General features: G+C 36.9%; 1 protein-coding gene across 2 annotated transcripts in view; it reads left to right on the top strand.

Moving 5' to 3' along the window:
- The first annotated feature begins 810 nt into the window (after nt 1–810).
- Nucleotides 811–14,140, top strand: part of LOC135210371 (organic cation transporter protein-like) — a 203,408-nt gene continuing 190,078 nt past the window's right edge. For both annotated transcript variants that reach the window (XM_064243279.1, XM_064243278.1), the window contains exon 1: nt 811–978. The gene's annotated coding sequence lies outside the window, so the exon portion shown is untranslated. The remainder of the gene's footprint in view (nt 979–14,140) is intronic.

Genomic DNA, 14,140 nt, shown 5'->3' with positions numbered 1-14,140 from the left:
CAAAACTGTTATTTCACTAAATGTTTTTGATAGGTGTAAGAATTTTGTGATACGTACAAGGTCTCAGAGTGGTCTAGAATTCATTTGATGCAAAATTTAGATTTATTCATTGACCTCTCTCTCATCTTTTAATTTTCAAATCAATTATTCTATCTGATTTTAGTTCTGAGCAGGTAAAAATACGTTGATATATTCAGATGACTGAACCATGATGACAAAATGATATCACCATAAGCACTCAATCTCTCGCTTGTTTTGAAATCATTTTGAAATATTTTAGAAGTATAGACTATAGAGTGTTGGTTTGGAAATACATCAGAATTATGATATGGACAAACGCTTTCTGTGATGCTAAATCCGTTTTCAAATTAAGTACGGACCAGAACGTGTCCAAAGACTTTCTAACTCCTAGTGAAGCAAATATTATTATTATTGTTATTATTATTATTATTAATATTATTATTATTATTATTAATATTATTATTATTATTATTATTATATAAGAAAGAACGAGGCAACTGTTTTTGGGCAAGTTTCTTTTACGGCTTCAGACCAGGCAAGATTCCGTCTGCCGACGACGATAAAAGACGCTTCGCTTACTAAATTTGTCTTTGTTTTCCTCATAGCTCATTACACTCTGAATTTCAAATAGTAGTGTTGTTAGTCTGAAATTCAAATAGTAGTGTTGTTACTTTGAATTTCTTTGTAAACAATGAGAAACAATTCTCCACAACGTAAATTTCCTCTTAGTAAAAACTGGCAGACGATCGTGTTTGCGTTTATAATACCCTGACAGTCGTAGTTGGCAACTTGGCCGTTCGCCCGTCGCTTGGCTTGGCGGCTTGTCTCTGAGAAGAGTTTCAGAAGGTTCGCAAAGGACCAGCTGATCGCTTGTGGAAAAAAAAAATAGTTTTCCCTAGCTTCATGTGCTTTATCATTTAAATCTAAGATCTCACCTTCGACCCCGGAATATCTAAGGTATGTAGGTCATTTCATAAAATGCTGCTTCGAATTTCATGTTTGTATACCCATTCATCAGAAAAATTAGTACTAAACTGAGGAGATAGTACGTCGTGAGGTCGACTGCTATATGTACTAAAAAATTTTGCCTTCCTAGTTCGTGATTTCGTTCCCCGTATTTTCGTGAGCGGATACATTATTGATTTTCTTCGTCTGCCCTACTTCCTCCTCCTTATCGCCAGTTATATGTTTTGAATATTAATTTAAACTGAAAGTGCATTTCTTTCTATCGTAGGCAAGGCAGTGTTTCTAAATTCAGTCATCAAACTTTAAGAGAAATTAATAAAATGAATCGAGTAAAGATGAGATCATACACCAGTGGTCTTCAAACTGTGGGCCATGGACTGATCATCAGGTAGAATTTAAATTTAAATTTATGAAAGTAAAAATAAAAGTATATTTTTTTATCCGGTCCTATAATCATAAATAAACAGTAAATGTCAAAATATTAAAATAGATTTATTTTCTTTTTCTTATTCTACCCCAGTAATTGTTCAAGTTCATTTTTAGGTCATAAAAATGGTCATGAAACGATTCTGAGCATATTTGTATATTGAACTTATGAAAATCTAAATTTTGAATTTATGGTGATAACATGTAATAAAATTCCAGTTCCAAGAAATGTGTGTGTTATTTTGAACTTATCAATTCCTATTCTAAATCAGAAGTAGTGGGCCATGGGCATTTGGAGATATCTAAAGTAGGCCATAACCTCAAAAAGTTTGAGGACCACTGACACAGACGATGAGGATTTCTCTGACAGAAAACGCTTAGTATAGGAATTTTTGGACTGTTTATTTTGTCACGACTGATTTGATTACTTAATTTGTTGACGACTGCTAAATTAATCTATCAATGGAGTTAGCGAAGAGAAGATAGAAAATTTTACAAATATTTGTATGATAAAAAATCACTTGTCAAACGTGATAAATTTCTATGTACTAATTAGGGGTGCACGAGGTCGCATATGATTTTCGTTATTTATTTGAACTTGGCGTCAGACTCGTGACGTAGGTTATCGGATAATGCCCCCGTACCGTAAATTTTATTTTGATTCCCTTTTAGGGGGGGTAGTGCGTCGTGCACCTCATTCGGTACAATGGTAGGCATTACTCAAGGTTGTTTACAGCGTCCCTTCGGCCTCTAGCTGCAACTACTTTCATTCCTTTAACTGTACCTCCGTTCATATTCTCTTTCTTCCATCTCACTGTCCACCCTCTCCTAACAATTGTTTCAAAGTGCAACTGCGAGGTTTTCCTCCTGTAACACCTTTCCAGTGTTTGGCTTAATGCCAAAAATCTATACAAATTTTAGAATATTAAATAAAATTAAGTAGATTTTGATTCAACAAAGACTCATTGTTTTTGTTTTCCAAGGCTGAATTTTTCTGAAATCAATGTGAGACGAAGCACGTGAAGGCTTTGAATTGTAATGTGTCTGTCTTGTCCACTTGTGCTCAGCAATAATAAATTTTATCACCTGGGTAAGCGTAAGGCCTTGACTATTTATTGCTCAAGCCATCCGGTCATTGATGTTTCTCAAGGCTTACGATGATTGATTATGTCTGTTAAAAACTGGTATCACAACATCTCGTTTATTGACACCGAAATAAATTTAGATAGGAAGTAGAATTAAATATTAAATTAATTTCATATAAAAAATATAAAAAAAATATATTTATAAATATATGTTCAAATATACACATTCTTACATAGATATTCTATTATATAATCTAAATTTTATTGAGGAGGCCAGCCTCCCTCATAAATAAGTTAAGTATATCATAGTTTTACCTGACCACTGAGCTGATTAACAGCTCTCCTACGGCTGGCCCGAAGGATTAGATATTTTTACGTGGCTAGGAACCAATTGGTCACCTAGCAACGGGACCTACAGCTTATTTTGGGATCCGAACCATACTATATCGAGAAATGAATTTCTGTCACCAGAAATAAATTCCTCTGATTCCGTTTGGTCGAGCCGGGATTCGAACTTCGGACCACCGGATTGGCAGCCGAGCGCAAAAACCACTGGTCCAGCGAGGAACTCATAAAGACATATAACTGCTCTATATTACAACCCTTTCCAAGAATTATAGATAGGATAAAATTACCTACTCTATCACATCCCCAAGATAGGAACCTATGTCTCAAAATTCCAAGTCTGGGACATTCAACCAGCAAATGTCTCACAGTCAGGGGCACAGTACAATCATCGCAAAATGGAGGATTTTCACGGGACATCAAGATCCCATTGGTGAGTCTTGTATGTCCAATCCTCAATCTGTACAACATCGTTTCCTGTCTCTTTGGCATATACGGAGACACTGATGACGTGATATTGCACATTTTCTGGTTAGTTACAATATCCTCCCTTTGGGGCTGCCAATATTTTTTTATTCTCTGACCTACTAGAGGATATAAATCCCGATATGGTAGTAGGCACTTGTTGGGTTTCTGGGGAGATGACGTTGCCCAAACTTTGCAAGTTGGTCAGCTTTCTCATTCCCAGCCACCCCAACAGGGGAAGGCATCCAACAGAACTTTACTTCTTTCCCCTCTTCTTTTCAGTAGAAGCAGCCATTCCAATATATCTAAAATCAGAGGGTTTGAATAATTTAAAAGATTCCAGCGACTGAAGAATACTTCTTGAGTCACAATATATAATAAAATTATTTTCATTCCGAATTAAAACTTCCTTTAAAGCCTTTAAAATTGCACATAATTCTGCTGTAAAAATCGAAGCAACAGATGATAACCTGCCGCTTCTCTCTACATCAGGGAAGGCTACACCAAAGCCGACGCCAGCATCTGACTTTGAGCCATCCGTGAAAACTGCAGTCGAGTTATCATGTTGCAAAGATTGTTCTAAAAATATTGACCACATGGCCTCAATGGACAATTCTGTCTTGGTAAAATTAAAATATCTACAGACGCTTGTAATGAGGATCCAGTGGCACCTCACCAGCATCTACAAGCAAGCTCTCGGTGGGAGATGATTTAAATGCTCCTGTATACAACCATATTCCGCCATGATGAATTGAGTTGAGCATTTTAAGGCTATTTGGCTTCGCAGAAGTGTACACCTCACACCCATAACTTAATTTTGAAAAGACCAAGGGTCCATACAATCTCAACATCTGAGTTCGGTCTGCACCCCACGAAGTGTGAGACAGGACTTTCAGCAAATTCATTGCTTTCAAGCAGTTTTCCTTAATATATTTCAGATGTTGGAATCCAGGTCAGCTTGCTATCAAAAATCAAGCTAAGAAACCTTGTTTCACCAACACATGGAATTCTCTGCCTATGAATGAATAGATTTGGATCAAGGTGGATTCCCCTTATACGACAAAAGTGCATAGTTACTGTTTTACTGGTAGAAAATCTAAAACCATTAACCTCAGCCCACTTTACTATATTATCAATGCAGAGCTGAAGGCGGCGTTCACCCACTGCCATCCTTGATGCTGCAAAGGAAATCGATAGGTCATCAACAAAAAGGGTATATGTTATATCTGGGGGAATTATTTTAGAAACCCCATTGATTACCAAGGCGAACAAGGTTACACTTAAAACACTTCCTTGTGGTAATCCTTCTTCTTGATTGAACACATCTGACATTGTTGCTCCAACCTGAACCTGAAATATCCTATTTTTTAAAAAAGCCTTAATAACCAGGGGCAAATTGCCTCTCAGGTTACATTCATAAAGGACCCTCAAAATGCCATACCTCCATGTTGTATCATAAGCCTTCTCTAGATCAAAGAAAATAGTGATGTGATGCTGCTTGTTGGCTTCACATATTGAAGATTCCATCCGAACTAATACATCATTTGTGGAGTGCATACTTCGAAGACCACACTGAGCAGGTGACAATTATTTACCCCGTTCCAAGTACCACATCAAGCGTGGGTTCACCATTTTTTCCACGATCTTACACAAGCATGATGTCAATGCAATAGGATGATAATTTTCTGTCTTGAATGTATCTTTTCCAGGTTTCACGAATGGCATTAATTTTAACATCTCCCAAAGCTTTGGGAATATATGTTCTCGGTACATTCTGTTTATAAGGCTTAATATGAAAAGTCTGGTATTTTCAGGGGTATGCTTAATCATTGAATATGTTATATCATCCAGTCCAGGAGCCGATTCATTACATTTATTCAAGGCTGACACAAATTCTCTCATAGTAAAAGGAGCATTGTATTCCTCATGTCTTATCGTATTAAAATCAATTTCGACCTGTTCCATTAGCCGCCTTTGAGCTGAATAGGGTCTATCATCATTTTTCTTCGCAAAGATAGCAAACTCATTTGCCAATAACTGGGGGTCTGCTATGTCGCAACCATTGATCTTGATAACTGGAGGTTGACAAGGAGTGAACTTGCCTGCTATTTTTCTAACTCTCTTCCAAACTAGAGTCAGTGGAGTTTTCGAATTTAGTGAAGATATGAAGATCGTCCAAGATTCTTTTCGTGCTTTGTTGATTTCCAAGCGAAAATGAGCTCTTGCTTTTCGAAATTCAACACGATAACACTCACATTTTCGTCTGTGGTATCTGGTGAAGGCAGATCTCATAGTTCTATGAGTTTCATGGCATTTACGAGTCCACCAGGGAACTGGTCGGCGAACAAATTTGCCCAAAGTCCTGGGTATAGATTGAAGACCAGCTGAGAACATTATTGTATTCAAAAAGTCAAGAGCGTCATCTGCAGAGTCATCTATTGAGCTGTGCTCCTGCAATGTTGACCAATCAGCTTTACCAATGTTCCATTTGGGTAGCCTTGAAGATGGAGGACTTGATGCTACACTCACCACTATTGGAAAATGGTCACTGGTAAATCTATCATTTATAGCTTTCCAATTAAAGTCAATAAGACAGTCATCACTACATATAGATAAATCAATTGCTGATAACGTGCCTGTTTGAACATGGAAATGCGTATAGACTCCCCAGAGTTGAGGATCCCCACATTTTCACCTTCTATGATGGAACCTAAGCACCTTCCTCACCCCAAAGAGGACTTCTGCTATTCATATCTCCCAAAATAAAAAAAGGGCGTGGTAACTGTTGAATAAGAGATTTAAATTCATTGATGGGAAAGGCTTCATTTAGTGGTAGATAAAGAGAGCATACTGTATATTTTCTTTGCAAATGGATCTGCACACCTATCACTTGCAATGCTGATTGGATACTAATAGGATTTTGTGGGGTGTCATTTCGAACATACAAAGCAACACCGCCATGGCTTCCAATATTCAAATTATAGGTGGAGTGATAGGATGTATACTCTCGTGGGCTGGGGCACATATTATTACCAATCATGGTCTCCTGCAGAGCTATACAAACAGGAGACACTTCTGATATGAGCAGCCTTAACTTTTCCCATTTAGCTCTTAATCCCTGACAGTTCCACTGGAGGAAATTAATGAATTTTATTTTCCTTTAGAGGCTGTAAGATTGGAGCCTCTTTTAAGAGCTTTTAGCTTACTGACTTGCTCCTTTTTTGTGGAAGGAGACCGATTATTTATGGCTGCCTTCCTTTTCAGAGGGTCATCAGTCTCAGGAACACTACACAAAGCGGGTGCTGCCTGAGGAGGGGTGTGAGGATCGGACAAAGGTGCATCCTCCAAAGGATCAGAAGCACCATTTAACACTGGTACAGCCTTCAGTGAGGCGGGAGTGCCAGGTACCCCAAGCACAGCCTCCACAGAGGCAGGAGTACCAGAAATCACTGGCTCTGCTTCCATAGAAGCAAGAGTACTAGAAATCACTGGCACTGCCTTCAGTGAGGCGGGAGTGCCAGAATCAACTGGCACTGCCTCCGAAGAGGCAGGAGCACCAGCAATCACTGGCGCCGCCTCCAAAGAGGCACGAGTACAGGTCATCACTGGTTTTTTATTTACATTATCCTTGGTAACATTGATATTTCTTCTTTGGTTGGCAGCAACACTAGAAAAGGATATCCCTGGTCTAACATACTGATTAAACACTCTCTTTTGCCTCTCTAAATGTGATACGTTCGGTTACCCTTAATGTTTGAATTTCTTTTTCCATGATGTATACATTACAGGTAAGTGAAGATGATGGATGACTGTCTCCACAATGTATACATCTGGCTTGTTTATTACATATGCCATACTCTAATTCACTGCATTTGACACAAGTGGCAGGCTTGCCTTGTAGTTTCTGTCTATAAGACCCCAACATATGTCCGATTTCTTGGCAATGAAAACATCTCTTTGGTCTTGGGATATATTGTTTAACCTTGAAACGTAACCAGGCTGCTTTCACTATACTAGGCAATCGGGTGGAATTGAAAGTGACAATTAAATTGGGAATTGGGACAAGGACTCCATTTATCTTCTTCTTCATTCTTTCAATTATTATTACACCTTGATCTTTTAATTCTTTTACAAGCTTTTCTTCAGAGTATGTCATAAGCTGGGGTGCATATATCATTCCCTTGGAGTAATTCCAAAAAGCATGTACTGCACACTACTTTAACTCCTCCAAGGTGAGATAATGTCTTTAGTTTGTCACTTTCTGTTGCCGAGGCAGATTCCACTGTCAGCTTTCCTCGCCCCTCAGGGAATCTTAGGCTCTCGGCCACAACACTTGACAATATCTCTATACACATTAAAAATGTCACAATTAGAGTCTTCCAAATTAAAAGTCAAATATTTCATAAGGACGTTTTCAAAACATTCCAGGTCCTATTTCAAATACTATATTTTTACTAAATTTCCCTTTACTCAGTACTGGAGCATAGGGTTTCAGTGTAATTACACTGGAAGGTTTGATTGATTTTTCCAGAGGAAGGTTGCCAGTGGAGGTTCCTGGAGTCATCATTTGTGCCAATTTGCTACCATCAAAGGGTCCAGGGGTACTTGAATCTTTATTCATACCTATCATAAAGATTAAAGTAAAGGAAAAAAATAAAACAATAAACCTGAAAACCTTAAAAAGATATCATCAGCCTTTCATGCAGTTTATTCTTCCACTAATGGCACAAGTGAGAACCGACTCCCAAATGTCCGCGTCCCTACCCTACCCACAGGGGATGGCACAACATGATTAGAGTGGCCCAGGTGTAAGCCAAACCCTCTTGATAGGACTGAGGGTATTACCAGAATACAATCATCCCCACTCTAATCACATTATAGGCAAACCGGACAGAATGCCGAGAGTCCTATTCGCAAAACTAGAGCCCCCCCGGAATCCGTGGTCCAGCCTTGCAAAATAGTTCCACCTGATATCACTCAGGTCCGAACATTATCGGGCAGTTGATGGGTCCTGCCACGGTTCCCACTATTTAGCTTTAGATATAAAACCCAGTCCCAGCTATATCTTTTCTGTTTACCAGGTCCAGTAAATTTCAGCAAAGGTGGAAAGTTCCACAAAAATTAAGCCAACTATTTAGAATCATAGGATGTTTGGGACTCTTGGGTTTGAACTCGGGAACAAATTCCTAGGGTTCAAGAGGCCCCTCACCACGTCAAGGTGGTCCCAATACGAGGGGGTATAGGCTTACGTGTAGTACTGATGAAGTACTGTAACAAGTGTGTTAGAACTCTTCACCAGATATGACATAGTGCTCAATCTGAGTAGCTTGTGTGATATCAGTGCCTTTCTTGCTCTTCTAATTATAGGCTTGGGCAGGAGCGTGCAAGCATCATTTCAATGGCCTTCGGGGCGTCTTCCCTTGTAGTATGATTGCTCATTAAACAACACAGCAAGAACCATCTCTCTGAGCCGTGTAGAGTGAGCCGTGTTAATTTATATCTCTAGCTGTCTCATTCGTGATATGTAAACCTGGGCAAGTTGGGCTAACTATGTTCTCAGTCTCATATTACATACATCACCGATACAAAAATTAATCGTAAAATAGTTGTTGCTGGCAGCCATTTCGATTTGCGTAATACCTATTGTGAGAAGTGTACCTAATTTGGCGTTTTATCAAAACATATACATGTAATATGATTAGGTGTTCTACAAATACAACGATATTGATTTAACAGACTAACGAAGCTCTAATTTGCAATATGTATGCAATTGTTATATATATAATTATATATATATATATATATATATATATATATATATATATATATATATATATTATATATATATATATAAGGCTTTAGTCTTTCTTTTTCAAGAAAAAATATACATAGGAAAAGAAAAGCTGAAATTCCTATTAGCTCAACAGTTTCGGCCTCCACTGGCCTTTATCGAGAGCTGTTTATTAACTAACGCACAAGTTTATAGAGAAATTTGACTTTGAAAATACTGTAAACGTTGTGCGTTAATTAATAAACAGCTCTCGATAAGGGCCAGTGGAGGCCGAAACCGTTCAGCTAAAAGGAGTTTCAGCTTTCCTTTTCCCCTATATATATATATATATATATATATATATATATATATATATATATATATATATATATATATATATTAGTAGTATATATACAATATATATATACATATATATATATATATGTATATATATATATATATATATATATATATATAGATATATATATATATATATATATATAATATATATATACTATATATATATATATATATATATATATATATATATATATATATATAATGTTTCCGGCTCAAAGAATGAACTGAATTGCATAATGCACCATAATTATAATATATGACCTCATACACATAGACAATAGAGAACTATGCATAATTTATATATTAGCTCAACTGAATGAATCATACACATAGTTATAATAACGTCCAATACGCATATGTATATATACATTAAAAATATTGGCTTTTAAACGCAGTGCAACATTTCTAGGACACATTTTGCAGACTTCAAGATTTCAGAGACAAAGTGCAGACTAAAAGCAATAATGTATATATATTATGTATATATTACATATAAATATGCACACACACACACATATATATATATCATATATATATATATGTGTGTGTGTGTGCATATTTATATGTAATATATACATAATATATATACATTATTGCTTTTAGTCTGCACTTTGTCTCTGAAATCTTGAAGTCTGCAAAATGTGTCCTAGAAATGTTGCACTGCGTTTAAAAGCCAATATTTTTAATGTATATATACATATGCGTATTGGACGTTATTATAACTATGTGTATGATTCATTCAGTTGAGCTAATATATATTATGCATAGTTCTCTATTGTCTATGTGTATGAGGTCATAAATATTATAATTATTGTGCATTATGCAATTCAGTTCATTCTTTGAGCCGGAAACACGCCTTAATATCAAAATTTAATGAAATCCAGATCAAACCTTTTCTAGAACCGGGAGGATTTTAGACGTACTTGTATTGTATGTAGTTCATGGAATTCGCAGCTTCTAACGCAAGAAATAAACTTTGAAATCGATCCATTGATGATGATTTCTTTACCGTCGCCCCTCTCTGGAAACGGTAAGAAAAGTTTAATCATTTATTCAATATTTTTCAAATGGATAGTATATAAAAGAAATGAGATGCAGTTAACTATACAAGTACATATGGACAGCCACGGTCGGTGAGCGTAGTACTATATCAAGGTCTAGTCTAGAGAGTACAGGCTCTAAACCTTGTACTATATATAGTCTTGCTACGTTTCGAGGGGAATGACATCAGATTTTGTGTTCATTTATAGCAGAGTTTTGCTATAAATACTAAATGGATTTTCAAGGCAAGTCACAAGAGGTGCAAAGTAGAATGTACTACTGTCTCTGTCTTCATCAACGTAGCTGGCACAGAGGTCAACTGCACTCTTAGACCATGATTCACTGTTCTCTTCTCGTTGAATGAGTGGAATTGAGGGGGAGAGCTCACGTGTCTTGCCAGTTGTCCTGCTCTTGGAAACGTGAACGCGAGTGGCAACGGGCAACACACTGTCTCAGTTATTTCTCTGTACCCTGTAAGGAGAGGTAACGCCCTCAGTTTACCTCACGCGGTACACTCTAGGCATTACTTGAGGTTCTTTGCAGCCAATGGCGATTTTAGGGGGGGGGGGGGGGCAGCTGCCCTCCCAGATTTTGGCCATGCCCCTGGTTTGCACCCCAACTTTTTTAATGAAATATTATATATATAATTAATCATTATTGAATATAACAATAGCCACTAACTAGTCACACAACATGATTTGGTTATTTTGCCAACACCCATAAATCTGCCTTTGATTGCTTATACAGGTTACTATTGATAGCTGTAACACTTCCTGTTACTAGTGCTTCTTGTGGAAGAAGTTTTTTCAAAATGAAAATACCAAAAACATTTCTTAGAAATTCAATGACTAGTGAGAGACTAAGTAACACTGCATTATTATCAATTGGAAGTAAACGGGCTGAGATTATTGACTTAGTTTTATAGATGTGTTTGACAGCCGACATGATCATCGAAGAATCAAACTGCACTAAACATTTCGAGAATCGTCCCGACATGGTCCATATCTGTTTTGTGTTCAAATGTGTATTATAAAAAACTTACCATTCTTTGATAATTGCATATTGTTGTTAATTGTATATATTAGTTTTGAATGTCGAAACAACATTTTGGGAATTTTCATGATAAGCCTCATATCTGTCTGTTCATTTAATTAATTAATACCTTTCCTTACTTTGTTCAAATGTGCATTATACAAACTTGCCATTCTTTAATAATTGCATATTGTTTGGGATTGTATATTGTTTGGGATTGTATATAGTTTTGAATGTCAAACCAGCATTTTCAGAATGGTCATGACATGGTCCATATCTGTCAGTTCATTTCATTAGTTAATACCTTTCTTTAAGTTGTGCAAATGTGTATTACATAAACTTAACATTCTTTAAAAATTTGCATATTGGTTGGGATCGTATATAGTTTTGAATGTCAAACTGAACCTTTTCAGAATTGTCATGATATGCCCCATGTATATCTGTTCATTTCATATAGTTACGACCTGTCTTTATTTGGTTCAAATGTGTATTATATTTATACATACTATCGATTCTTTTATGTTTGCGTATTGTTTGGAACTGTATATAGTTTTGAATGTTAAATTTTCATATCATGCAAATCAGGTAAAATATCAGATGGATGCTTTACAGTTATTTTGCTTAGGAATCAAACAAAATTCTATATGAACCTTTACCTTTAGTCAAATTCATTCCTCCATGAGTTTCAAAATGTTTCCAAAATTGTAATCATTTTTACAGTCACCTTTCCTATGATGGCCACCCAACAATTATCTTTGCCCCAGAGTTGCCCCCCCCAACTTTTTGCGGGGTAGAATCGCTACTGTTTGCAGCGTCCCTTCGGTCCTTGGCTGCAAACTACCATTTCCTTTTCTGTACTTCTGTTCATATTCTCTTTCTTCCACCAGACTTTCCACCCTCTCTAACAATTGTTTCATATTGCAACTGCGAGGTTTTCCTCCTGTTACGCCTTTCAAACTTTATTACTGTCAGTGTCGTTTTCAGCGCTGAGTGACCTCATATAGGTAGGTACCAGCGCTTGGTCTTTGGGTCACTTCTATATTCCCTCCTTATTTCTCAGCCTCCAAACTCGAGTCTGGTTTCTGCTTAAGTGGAGAATTGTAAATGACTCTCTCGTCTTTGGTGGTGACTCAAAATTACTCTTCCAAACCTCTACCGTTTTTCTCTGATTTTAGTTTCCATCTGCAAATTCTACCTTTTTTCTTGTACCTTACTTCTCACCCACGATCTTTCCAAGATGGTGAGGGATTTCTGGGGTCATTATTTATGAAGAATAATACTTCCTTTGGGTCATTATCTTTATGATATTTGCATGCTTTTGTTTATGATTTTACGATTCATTCCCAACTAGCTTGTACTAAACACGCCGCAGAGGCGGATACATATCGAGATAAAACCCTTGGGAGTCACTATCTATGAAGATTGTGACCCCCAAGGGTTTTTACCTGTTATGTATCCACCTCTGCGGCGTGTTTAGTACAAGGCCGTTGGGAATGAATCGTAAAATCATAAACAAAAGAATGCAAATATCATAAAGATAATGACCCAAAAGAAGTATTATTATTCATAAATAATGACCCCAGAAATCCCTCACCATCTTGGAAAGATCTTGGGTGAGAAGTAAGGTACAAGAAAAAAGGTAGAATTTGCAGATGGAAACTAAAATCGGAGAAAAACGGTAGAGGTTTGGAAGAGTAATTTTGAGTCAGCACCAAAGATGAGAGAGTCATTTACAATTTACCAACACGAAGTTGCTGATAAGACGAAACTTAGCACTCTCTCTCTTTTCTCTCTCTCTCTCTCTCTCTCTCTCTCTCTCTCTCCCTCTCTCCTCTCTCTCTCTACTAAGTCTAGTTTACTAGACTGAAGAGATTGGGAAAGATGGGGTTAACTACCTTTCTCTCACAACCGCGAAATATCCTGAGCCTTATGCAACATTATTCAATACTCTGGTTAATCCTGTATTGAAAATCTTTGTTTCAATCATAGAACTAGTAAGCCCTGCAATTTTTTTTTCTGTAATTTACTGGTTGATTGATTGATTGATTAAGAAATTTAGGTCTCGAGGACCATGCGCCGGAACCCACCAGGATTATACAGCGCCCTAATGAAGATGAATATATAAATTAATATGAGTAATTATGAACAGGTGAATGATTCGACAGACAGAGCTTCATCAGAATCATTCACAGCCCTAATGAAGATGAGTATATAAATTAAGATGAATAATTATGAACAAGTGAATGATTCGACAGACAGAGCAGAAGGTTCAATGTTTATAAACTGAAGAAAAATAAAATACATCTGTTGTGGCCGAGGAAGACTTCAGGGAAATACGAAAGCCTTGGGATTCATTCAGAAGCATCGCTGAGTCACGTTCGTCATTTTTTTATGACAAATCCTGGCCTCAACGAGCCAGTATTTTCAGTTCTGCTGAAGACCAATTGTGTTTGGTTAAACCTTCCATGTTATGACACCACAAAGCTTTTGAATGTGTATTTTCTAAATGAAATAAAAAAATAAAATTCTTTTTATGAACCAGCCGCTTCAAGGTCATTCGTAGAATCAAATAGAGCGCAAGAGCATTAGAGAAAGATTCATTTTTTCGAACATTAATGCAGTTTCATAT

The sequence above is a fragment of the Macrobrachium nipponense genome, chromosome 39 (assembly GCF_015104395.2).
Source record: "Macrobrachium nipponense isolate FS-2020 chromosome 39, ASM1510439v2, whole genome shotgun sequence".
Lineage (NCBI taxonomy): Eukaryota > Metazoa > Arthropoda > Malacostraca > Decapoda > Palaemonidae > Macrobrachium > Macrobrachium nipponense.
The sequence above is the reverse complement of the archived record's forward strand: the minus strand, read 5'-3'. Positions and strand labels throughout refer to the sequence as shown.